At 46.9% G+C, this 12,152-nt stretch overlaps 1 protein-coding gene across 3 annotated transcripts in view; it reads right to left on the reverse strand.

The window, feature by feature from the left end:
• The window catches only part of ARHGAP32 (Rho GTPase activating protein 32), a 242,761-nt gene extending 240,814 nt beyond the window's left edge, over positions 1–1,947 (reverse strand). For all 3 annotated transcript variants that reach the window (XM_074559579.1, XM_074559580.1, XM_074559581.1), the window contains exon 1: positions 1,713–1,947. The gene's annotated coding sequence lies outside the window, so the exon portion shown is untranslated. The remainder of the gene's footprint in view (positions 1–1,712) is intronic.
• Between the last annotated feature and the right edge of the window lie 10,205 nt (positions 1,948–12,152).

The raw sequence follows: 12,152 nt of genomic DNA on the forward strand, positions 1-12,152 counted from the left end.
AACCCAAAAACTAAAGCAGTTCCCGGATGATATTTCTGCTGGCTTGCCTCAAATGTATTTGTCAAGTTTCTGAAGAAAAAACGACCACTTCAAAAAAACAAACTCCAGATTAAGACCACACGCTGAAAGATTGGCCAATAATTTGCTTCTGGCAACAGACTAATATTTCTTCTGTACATTATACATGGCATTTATACCACAGTAACACTTTCAGTTCTGTTTCCCTAAGTAACAGGTTTTGCATTTTGCCAGACTGACCCCATTTCCCCCCACTTTATTATCTCTACCACCATATGCTCTCAAATGACTAGAATTTTGATTCTTGCAGCTGGCTCCAATGTGTTCAAACACTACAAACCCATCAGCTCCACATGCACGCACCCTAGTAAGGCTCTGATCAGTTTCATGAAAACAAACCAGTCCAAGCACAAGAACTATTTACTGCTCTTTTATCACAAAGAATATGTAATATTTTACTTACCAGTCAAAATAAGTTGCTCACTCAAGGCTAACCTGATTTTAGGAGAGAAGGCATCTGTGTAGTGGGAAAAAACCGGCATGTTCTCAATAAGCACATGCAGGGTATTTGTCCCTATGCTGCAGAAGCTCCAACCTCAAACACTTGAAACAGAGTCCTGGAAACCAACTCATTCAGTTCATTTCAAAGAAGAGTGTCTGCTCACCTTTGGATTACACACTTACAGCTGTTTCTTGAAATTAAATGGCACATTTTAAGCTTCTACCTTGTTGCCTTTCCACCTGTTCCTCTCAATTACATTCTTCCCAGTGCCAGGGCCAACAAACACAACAGACTTGGCACCCACGGAGGCTGCCCAAGCCTCTGTCCAAAGTGCTGTTTTCTGCACAATCTCACGTGGAAAGGACAGAGAAGGAACAAAAACTGACTCGTTCCCTTCACTTTCAAACAACCCAGCAGCCCTCTGTCAGGTCTGGAGCAGCCGTTTGCCATAATAGACAGATTCCCAAGGGAGAACACGGTGGGACACACGGTTTGCAGAAAAAACAGGACCATAGGTGAGTACACACGTGCGAATCTCAAAGGTTCATTTACCTTTTTCCCAAGCTGCCATTGCTCACTCAGAGCCCAGAAGTGTTATGGATCCGTCCCTACAGACCTCACTCCGGCATCCACCGCTCACCTCCCGCTGCCACGAGGCGGGAAGCTCCCCGAGATAATTTGGATAAACCACCTCGGCGAGCACACGCCGCACCTGTTGGGCGCTGCTCACACCGTCCCCGGCCAGGACACGAGCCCTGCCAGCCCGCAGCAGCCGCACAAAGGGCAGCAGGACAATGGAGCCGGCACAAAGCCGCGTCCCCACGCCGAGCCCCACGCGGGGACGGCACGCATGGGCTGAAATGCCCATTATCCCTCCTTGACGGTGATTGTTCCCCGGCCACAGGAGAATTCGCCCACCTGGGGACCCCCGGCGACACGGGCGGAGCTCCAGGAGCGGGAAAGGGGAGCCTCGGGACGAACAAAACCCCGCCACGACAAATCCACGAATGCTTTTATTCGGGATTTTGTCCTTTTTCTCTCCCGCCCATGGCGGCAGCGGCCGCCGCGCGCGCCCCATCACCCACCCCAGCGCCGCCCTCACGACCTGCAGGGCGCTGTCGCGACACTATCGCGACCGCCGGTGCTATGCCGACCTGTCCCCTCAGCCCTCCCTTCTGCTGGCCGCGCTCACCTCGCTCCGCCGCCGCGGGGCCGCGCCCCGACCGCCGCTCAGCAGCCCCGTCCCGCCGCCCGCAGCGCCATGGCCGCGGCCGCCGCAGGTAAGGAGGAGCCGCCGGGAAGGGGCGGCAAGGGCCCGGCAAGGGGGATCCGCGTCCGGCACACGCCCCCCGCTCGGGCTCAGGGACGGGCGGCGGGGCCCATGCGCGCTGCTGCTGCCGCCGGCTCCGCCCCGACGCCGGGAAGGGCGGGCGTGAGGCGGCGGCCGAGGGAGGGAGGAAAAAAGAGATGGAGAGGGTGATAAGTGGATGGAGGGAGGGATGATGGGGCCGCAGGATGGCGCGGTGTCGGGGTGGCCGTGAGGGGGACGCGGAGGAAGGCGCTCAGGATGCCGGCTCGGGCTGGCAGGGCAGCGTGTCCCTTTCTACCACTCCCTGGCAGGGGGCTGGAGCCTGCTGAGGGTCGGGCTCTGCCCCCAGGGAACAACGACGGGATGAGAGCACATAGCCTTAACCTGCACCATTGACGGTTTAGGTCAGGCATCAGGAGGAATTCCTTCACAGAAAGGGTGATTCGATGTTGGAAGGGGCTGCCCAGGGAGTTGGTGGAGTTCCTGTTCCTGGTGCTGTCCAAGGAGTGCCTGGAAGTGGCACTCAGCTGGGCTGGGTAACAAGGTGGGGATCGGTCACAGGGTGGACTCGATGATCTCAGAGGTCTTTTCCAACCGAAATGCCTCTGGGATTCCAGGACCAAAGCCACCAGAGCTGGACTGCCCGTGATGGGGAACGTGTGGGTCGGGGCACATGGAAATGTTTTTTCCTCAGTATGGGAAAGCATTGTCGGGTGTGCCTGTTTGGGGCCAGGAGAAGAAGGGGAGGGTGTGAGAAGCTGAGCAGGACTGTGAAGGTTCTGGGGGTATTTCACAGAATCCCACGATGGCTGAGGCTGGAGGGGACCACAGAGGATCATCAGGTTCTGGCTCTCCTCTCCAGCAGGGCCATCCCAGAGTACAGAGCACAGGATTGTGTCCATGGTTCTGGAATATCTCCAGTGAGGGACACTCCGCACCCTCTCTGGAAAATCTGTTCAGTGCTTGATGACTGCGCAGGGCAGAAGTTCTTCCTCGCAGTCAGGAACTTCCCATGCATGAGCTCCTGCCTGTTCCTCTTGTCCTGTTGCTGGGTACCATGGAGCAGAGCCTGGTCCATCTTCTTAGCACCCCCTCTTTATATATTTATACACATTGATGAGATACATTTGGGGTTCAGGGATGTGCAAGGCGCTGGGGCTAATCCAGAGGCAGGAGAAGGGATGGAGCTGGCGGGGCCTGCAGTGGCTCTGTGTGTGCTGTAGTGAGGCTGCTCCTGTCACAGGATGGTGAGGTTGGAAGGGACCTCTGCAGATCATCTGGACCAACCCCCCCACCAAGACAGGATCACCCGGAGCAAGTGACACAGGAACATGTCCAGGATGGGTTTTGAATGTCTTTGAGTATGCAGAAACTCACCAAAGATGTCCTGAAGTTTGTGTGTTTTTTACTGTGCCTAAGGCACACACCCTTTCTAAGGAGAGGCGTCCCAGCCAGAAGAGATGTACCAGGTAGCTGCCTGCACAACAACACTCCCACCTCTCTGTGCTAGTGCAAGACCAAGAAAGGTGTTTTACTGCAGTCACATGCAGACATGTTTATCTGTGAACAGGCCACTTGCACACCCTGTTCACAATGCAAAACTTTCCCCTCTAGTTGGGCTTTGATTTTATTGAACCTGTATGGGACAGTGTTGCTTCATCAGTAAAAGTTAATTCACACTTTTAAGTGAGGTTTAAGTATGAACCTCAATCTCCCTCCTCCAGGTAAGTGCCTCTGTGAATGCAAGGACCTGCTGTGCTGTAGTAGAGGATCTTTTAGATAGAGCCATCACCTGCGTGTTGTGTTTGGATGGCTGACCCTAAACCACTTCCATAATGTGCTTTACTGTTTCATTAGCATGGCCAGGAACACACTACTCGATCTTGCTGTCAGCAGGAGATGTGGAAACCCCTCCCTGATAATTATTGGTGACCGCAGAGCTTACAAGTCTGATTGCTGGTGTTGTTTACTCCTCCAGCAGTAGCACTGCAAGGCAGTTAACCTGGGAGCACTCCTTGCCTTTGGCCAGGACCCAGGGCCACGGGGTGCAGAACATGGAGTGGGGGTGTGGATCATGCACCTGGCATTCACAGAGAGCCAGGCTGTGCCTGGGCTTAGCCACATTTGCATTGCAAAAGCAAATATGAAATGGCCCAGTTGATACGATTTCAGAAATGTTCTAAATGAAAGGCATAATTGAAACTGTTCTGCAAGCTGGATGTGATGCATTCTGGTTTTCATTCTATCTGTGAAACACTGTAATGGAAGTATATAATCTACATTAGGGCTGTGGTGATCCTAGCTACCCAGAGTGTTTGGATAAATGATACCACTGCTTGTGAATGTATTGGGTGACCAAGAAAGGCAAGTCTAGGCATGCAGAAATTCCAAACTGTGAGTTTTAATTTAAAGGATTTGAAGAATTTCTAGTTGTTGTGATGAAACTTTTCAGAGCCTATTGTGAATAAACTGATGGTAACTGTAAATGTGCAGAGTCTGGAACAATAGCTGTGAGACGTCAGCATATGCTGTGCCAGATGCCAACAAACAAAACTGGAGTTAAGAACATTGGTGGGGCTCAGATCCACGGCTAAGGAGACAGCAAATCATGAAGATGTTGCACAGTAGTCCCTAAAATGGAAAAGAGCATAATTATGTGGGCTAATAAACAAAAAAGGTGGCAGAAAATATACAAATTACAGTGATGACAAGGCAAAATGATGTGATGTATTGTGCTGTCTACAACTCCGGTCCTGTCAAACCTGACAAGTGAATTAGGATGAGGCAGAATAGCCCCTGCATGGCTCACTGCTGATAAACCCCAGCATGCCAGAAGTGATTTGTTGGCTCCGTATTTAGGAGAGAGAAGATTCAGTAATGTGCAAGGAGGTGATCCCTGTCTATCCATCCCTGATCTGGGTGACTTTGAAATTCCTGGGGGAAAGATGCCAGGAGCATCCCCAAGCAGCTGTGCTTTTCTGGCTGTAATAGATGCCATCATCTCACTTTTGTGGTTTTGCCTCTTCCTGATTTTGACTGGCTGTTGCTGCGTGATGTTTGCAAGGCCTGTTTGTTGCTCTTCCCTAGCAGAGCATTTTTCATTATTCCTCTCTAACTAAAAACAAATGGTGGGCTGCATGTGGGAATGTGGCTTGGGAAAACTGGAGATCAAAGAAAGGTCTTGACTCAGTGCTGAGGATCTTGTATGAATTTCCCCTTAACTGCCTCCCATCAAGCTGCGCCTTGTGATTTGAATCTCACTGCCTTCACTTTTGTGTCTGAACATTTCGCTTAAAAAGATAAATAAATAAGGGGAGAATGTTTACTTCTCCCCTTCTCTTCCCCCTTTCTGTTTCTTGTCACTTTTTCATGTTGCTAATTTTCTGGAAAAGTTTAATGACTCTTGGGGTCGTCAGGAAATGCTTCACCAGCACCGAGCCCTGATATCCAGCTCTGCCAAATAGGAAAGGACTGATCTGAGCTGCTTCAGCCCTTGCCAGTTATAGGTTGCTTCTGTGTGTCCACAGGGCCTGTCTGCCCTTTCCCATGGATCTGAAGGTCACTTGGTCCTCATCACCTTATCAGCAAGTTAGTCAGGGCATCCAGGAAAAGAACTTCCCCAGGGGACGAGAGGAAGGGATATGATCAGGTGGTAGTTCCTCCAGGCCTGATTTCTTGGTTTCAGTTTTAAAAACTGGTGCATATCTATTTGTTGGAGAGGGTACCAATTTTTTTTCTATCATGAGTGAGGATTTTTGATCCATGTGGTTTTCTTTTTCTGCTATATTTTTTTTTTCCTCTGAGGAAGAAGATGAGGGGAACTGAAAGGGATTTTGCCTAGCTTGGAATTGTTGGGGTTTTGCAGGTGGCTTTTTTGCCTGGGAATGTCAATGGCAAGATGCCTCTGCTGAGAGAAGCCCTAGAGAGCAGCTCTGTGCTAGTGGTACAGAATTTGGTTCTGGTTTCCATCAGCTGGCCTGGCTGTGCTTTGAGATGTTGATGTGAGATAACTGTATCTTTCCTTCCTTTACTTCATGTTCTTCTTCTTTTATATATTTTTCTTGGAGTGAAATGATAAATATTTAAGAAATCAGTTGCATTTGGAGACTTCTTCTGAGCTTTGTATGTTTGTTCTGAGAAGATGCTGATGCCAAACAATACTAGGCTCTGTTTACAAAATAAACTGGGACCACAAGGAAGACATGTGAAAGATGTGTTTCTGTTCCTGAAAGCTGCTTTGCACTGCTGTAGCACCTTTTCTCCGTGTTTCAGGACACAGCCCAAGCATTAGTCATGGCTCATGCCAGATTTCGGGGATGAGTGAGGCAATTCCTGTCACCCTTCCGAGGATGAGTCTCAGGGATGTGAATAACCCAGGGACAAAGGCGAGTCCTTTCTGGAGCAGGGTTGAGGCTGCCTGTGCTAGGGGTGGTGAATTTGGGCTGGGGCTCCAAGATAATCTCTGCAGAGACATGAGCTGGTATGTCAGAATCCTTACAGTGGTTTTGACATCAAGAAAAAAGTGTGATCCTAAAAATATGACTACTTTCATTAACTTCAGTTTTGAGCTAATCTTCATTGCTGCTGGAAAAGCAAGTAACTCAGTTAGGATTGGGATATCAAGTGTGAAATCTTGCCTCTCTTGAAGCCACCAGGCACATTGCTGTTAACAATTGAAGTCAGACTCTTTCCCAAAAGCAGATATTAATGATAAGACCAAGAGATTTCATCCAAGTAACTTCAGTAGCAAATTTGGCATGTATCCCTGTGGGAGGAGAGATAAAGGCTCTACTCGTTTACCAATATTCCTACTCATGTTTTCAGAGAATAAATATATCTTTTCCTGGCAATTGGTGTATTGACTCTGTCTGGCTCATTGCTCAGCTGGTCACTCTGTTGTGACAGGTTGTGCTCCATTCCCCAGTGCTTTGTTTTCAGACATCTTAACTCGTAGTCATCAGATACAGTAGAGTCTTTTTCTCTGCTACATTTTATAGCTAGAATATTTGTTTTTAAATATGAGAATCCCCCTGACTCATGCAGGACAAACCCAACAGCATATCTATATTTTTAAAGCTGCTTATCCTTTAGAAAGGAAAGGGTGTGGTGTTCACAAAATGAGAGCTTCAGTCTGTGACTGGTTTTTGTACCTCCTACACCCCGGGACTGAGCCATGAGTACTTGTCACTGGTAATGCCACAGCTTGGTGCTGTTGCATGACATTTTCTAAAAGCAGTGTTAAACAGGAAGATAGCTAAACAATGGGCATGTCAGGTGTGATGGTGGTGTGTGCCTTGTGCATGGTTTGAAACAGAGTTCAGTAACTCTGAGATGGTGCTCAGGATTAAAAGCTCCTGGTGGGGAAGACTACCCAAGGTAAAATAGCTGCCAAATCTGAAAGCATCATTGGTACAGACCCATTAGCTGGGCAAATTACTGTACACACACAGAGCTCTGTGAATTCAAGTGACTTCTGTACTCACAAAGATAAGCATTCAGAGTAACTGAGATCAGATTTTTAATGAACCATTCATTTAGACTATTTAGCAAAAAAAAAAAAATAGCCTCCTCTGAATTGGTTTGGATTAAATAGTCACTGAATACTCAAAATGCTTGCAAACAACAGTCTAAATTTGCAATATTCTGTAGCCTTTATGCCAAGAATTTTTCCACCCTTTAAAAATTATTATTATTCTGTCAGCCCTGTGGAGAACACTGTGTTTGGTCACATGAGGCAATGAGAAAGATTAGAACTGTAACTGAATAAATTGATTTTTAAAGCCTTGAACCTCAGAGTTTACAAAACAGTCTTAGTGTACATTCAGTCTCTTGGACTGTGCATATGTAAAGGTCAGCTGTGCATAAATACAAGCAGAGCAGAATATTACTTTCTCTTCCAGCCTGTCTCTTTGATGGTCAAATCCACCCAGACGAGTGCCCAGGCTGCCAAATGGAATTCTTCCAGTTATTGGGCTTCTCCTTGCGTGCAAATGTGATGCTGTGTTTGGGACAGAGCAAAACTGTTCTTTTGACTGCTTGCTTTATAGTCCTCCTTTCATAGTCTCACAAATGTTCCTGGAGCTACTCTGCCATGCAGCATCTGTGAAATGAAGTGACTGGCTGGGTCAATCACAGGCTGTTCCTCCCAGAGCAAACTTCAGGCGAGCACATTCCAGCTGGTGACCTTGGTGCACGGGAAAGTGGGGGTGTGTTTCAGCTTGTTCACACAATCCCTCTGAGCCACTTGTGCTGAATTTGCTTGGAGGTTGCAGATTTCAGTTCCATTGGTACAACCTGGGACAGACCCCCCCTGCCGTGCTGCAGGATGGGTTTGCAGCACCAGTTTTCCAGGCAGCTGCAGGCACTGGCGTGGGTGGAGAACTGGCACAGCTTGCTCTGGTAATGAGAGCAGAAATTGAGAGGAGTTAGGGAAGCAGGGCCCTGCAAGGCTTAGTATTTGTGCACCTCTGTGACTTGCTAAACAAGTGCTCCAAACCTCTGTTTAGTAACTTGACGCTTGGGTGTTTTTTCTGCTGAGAGCTGACACAGGGTTTGGGAGGTAGGTGTGAATTAGGACACACTGGTGCTACACCCGGTGAAGAAAGCACTGATGAAGAGCATGAATGTAAAGCATCGTGTGATGAGTAAAGATACCAGATGAAGGGAACACCAGCAAGGCCCTGGAATGCATTTGGAAAAGGATATCCAAGGAACTGTGGGATGGAGATCAGATGTAGGGTAAACCAGCCCCTGCCTTGTTTTTACAGAGACTGATTCAGTACTGCTGCTCCCCACTATATTTTGTGCAAATTCTGTTGTGTAATAATTTGTATATTTATGACTGTGTGTAGCCAGAGCTGCCTATTCTTATTCTTGTCTCCCCTGGAATTGCCTGGAGTGAGTGAGTGTGGCAGATTGGAGCAGGCCTGAGGTTTAGCTACACAAGCTGGCCAAGTATCCTGTAAGAAGTGCACTGAATCTTGTATTTTTAACCGTAGATTTTCCTCATCTCTAATAAGAGAGTGGCTTAACCCCTGATGCAGGAGCTGTAACATCCAGTTGTTGAAATTATGATAAATGCGGCATTTCCTTATAACTGAATGTTGGCCATAGCTTGGCTTTGAGTTGGACCGCTGTAACCCTGAGCAAGTGGGATGAAGTCTAGAGGCTCTTTAGTTTGGAAAAATGGTAAGTTGCAGGATGACTTAGATGGGGGCCTGAAAACATCATGGGGAGGAATCTGAGAGTGAACTGCTGAGATGGGGAGAGCTTAAAACAAAGTGACGGCTGTCAGGGTTGGAGCTGGGATGAGATCTGAACTCTGCCTTCCCAGCCACACCCACTGAGTTACATTCCTGCAAGAAGGGCAAGTGAAAGGAGGGGAAGTGAGGGGCTGCACAGAGCAGGTGTCAGAAATGGCCTCTGGTTGCAGCTGGCAGAAGCAGAGCTGCTCTCTGGAGTGGGACAGACGTGTGGCGTTTGAGGAGCCTCCAGGAGAGCCTGGCAGAGCTGTCAAGTGGGAACATGTCACACACCATGCAGATGCTTGCCGGGCTCTGGCTTATGGAAACTTGGGGATGGTTTTTCCCCTCACATGCGCTTCAGACATAGCCAGATCCAAGAGAGTTTTTTGGGGGGAGGAACTAGTAAAATGCATAACAAAGAAAAAAGCTGTTCTGTCAAGAGGGCTCACAAGCAAGCAGGACAGAGCCAGACCTCATGATTTTGCTGTGTCTCACATTTCCATTTATTCCTTTCCTAAACTGTAACACTTCATCTGATCATCGTGTAAGCCTGATGTGACAAGCTCACCCCTGCACTGTGATGTTTGGGTTGGTTAATCAGCATGGGAAAATCAGTGAAACTTTTGGTGAAATCTTCAGTGAAATCTTCATCTACCTTAGAACTGAAGTGCTGGGGCAGCTCTTCTGCTGCTCTGTTGTTTCAGAGAACTGATCCCACATTTAAGGAAAGAGGGATGATTATTTCTCAAGCTTTTGTTAATTTTTTTTTCTTGCTAACAAATCTACTGTGAAGTTCAGGGATGGGTAGAACTTCCCAGCAGTCACAATAAGAAAAGCCACAACTGAACCAAGTTCTTTGGCTGTGAACTTTCCAAAAGCTCAGGGTGGTTACTTACATCAAATGCACAAACTGAGAATTCCTGTCTTTATAGACTTACAACTAAGAGCAAGATTTTTGTTTTCCTACACTCAGCTCGGAGCTGGGGGAAGCCCAAGTTGATCCTGACTTCTGACAGCTGTATAATTACAATCAGCAGCAGTTGCTGCCATAAGATACTGGTGCTAAACAGGAATTAGTGTTGCATATTTATCCACAGGATGAAAATATCTACAAATATCTATAAATATACTCAGTTATTATTAGAAGAAGTATTTAAATCTTCTAGTGCTTGGGTGTCCCAGATATCAACTGATGGAAGGGAAACCTCCTCTTGCAAATGAGTTGCTGGATAATTTTTCACCACAAGTTTTGCTGCTGCAGGGTAGTTTTCATGGCAGGGCACTCATTTCAGCTCAACTATTCATCTCATCTTTCACAAAACTTATTTCACAAGTGTAAATGTTTGTGGCAGCTTGCCCATGTTATGTGACCTTTGCACAATGACAGAAAAGCTCTGGAAGGCTGCTGATGTTTTAGGGCACATTCTTTAACAAAACTAATTAATCTAGCACTATATTGATTGTTATTTACATATTTCATTATTTTTTATGGAAAACTACATTTGTTAACCCAAATACTGGGTGGTGATTTGTTTAAGTAAATAAATGATACTGTAGGAATTTAATAATCTTACAATGAAATGTGTCTTTTGAAGAGAGTATCTCCTACTGTCAGCCCTCACAGGCTCCCTGTACCTGGCTTTGGGCCTCACAAAAATTAACACAGAGCTCTAAAGCTGAAGCCTTTAGAACAGCTCAAAACTCAGTGCTTACCTTCACAAAATTTATAGCAAAAACCTACTGAATTACTTAGCAATGCTCTAAAATTTCACCCTGCCTTTTGCTGAGAGTCAATTTGTAATATTGCTGCAGTAAAAACCAGAAATCCCACTTATTTTTAAGGGCAGGCTGGACCTCAACACATAATTCTTTTAGACTTATATAGACATTATTTCACTTACAGTATTGCATAAAAACCTTAATCTGTAGATTAAAAAAAGGTTAAGGCTGCAAAGTTTAACCTGAATGAATAGACTTGAAGAGAGTAGATAGAAAGCTCAGAATATGAACACTGAATTTAACAGCTGTGCAGTTTCAGGTTGATATTGAGTTGGAGAGCTTGGCAGATACCAGGACTACAATGCTGTGAAAATTGCTGGTGTTCTGGATATTGGTATTAGCCACCCTGAAAATCTGAAATGGGAGAGGGAGAAGTCCTGAGCACCAACCTGGACTAAACTGTGAGTTAGTAGTTATGTGAGTTATAAGAGCCGAGCCCAAGAGATGTGGCAAATGCAGCAGAAGAGATGACACCTTCCAGCTTTCTGTCCCTACAGGGCGCTGCAGTTCCAGGGTGAGTAAAGTTCCCCTGGAGAGACTTCTGCAGGAATGGAGCTGGGAGCAGCAGATTGAGTGTTCCAGGCAACAGAGCCTCCTTTGTCCCTTGGGCACTGATCAGGAATCCCAGATGAGGGGAGGAAACATCACAGAGAGCCAGAGAGCTTCTGGGGCCAGAAGGGACAAGCTGGGGGGGAATTACCACTGCAAGGAAGGGAGAATTGAGGGTGGCTTTGGGCGATGGGGAGGACAGAGGAAGTATGAGAAATTAGCAGGGAATTTTGCTAAAAGGTTCCTTGGCTGATTGGTTGAACTTCTGCTGGAGAGAAACTGGCCTCGGGTCAAGTCTGCAGTGCTTTTATGTGATTGCTCTTCCTTTGAGCATCCAGGAATGACGGCTGGGCCAGGCACTTTGGCCTCTGGGCAGCAAACACAAAAGGCATAAGAAATGTCCCTTCCAAGGACAGTTCCCCAGTATGTCCTTTACATGCCCATTCAGGTGTTGTGAGTCTTTTTTCCCCCTTGATTCCTCTCTGAAGAGGTAAATAGGAAGTGCACCCACCTCCCTGTATCTGCAATTTTGTTTAAAAATGCTGTATCATCAGTTGTGAAACTTTTTTGGAACTCACTTATGATATGAAAACTCTCTGGCTGTCCTTGGAACAGAGCCATATGCTACCAGCCCCTTGAAAATACATGTTGAATAAATATGTAGGTCAGAAAACAGAAAGCACATCCCAATTTATTTAGTAGATGGGAGTTTTGTTGCCTAGTGCTCTATCACTGGGGCTGCTGATCAGTT

Source organism: Zonotrichia albicollis, chromosome 27 (genome assembly GCF_047830755.1).
Source record: "Zonotrichia albicollis isolate bZonAlb1 chromosome 27, bZonAlb1.hap1, whole genome shotgun sequence".
NCBI classification, from domain to species: Eukaryota; Metazoa; Chordata; class Aves; order Passeriformes; family Passerellidae; genus Zonotrichia; species Zonotrichia albicollis.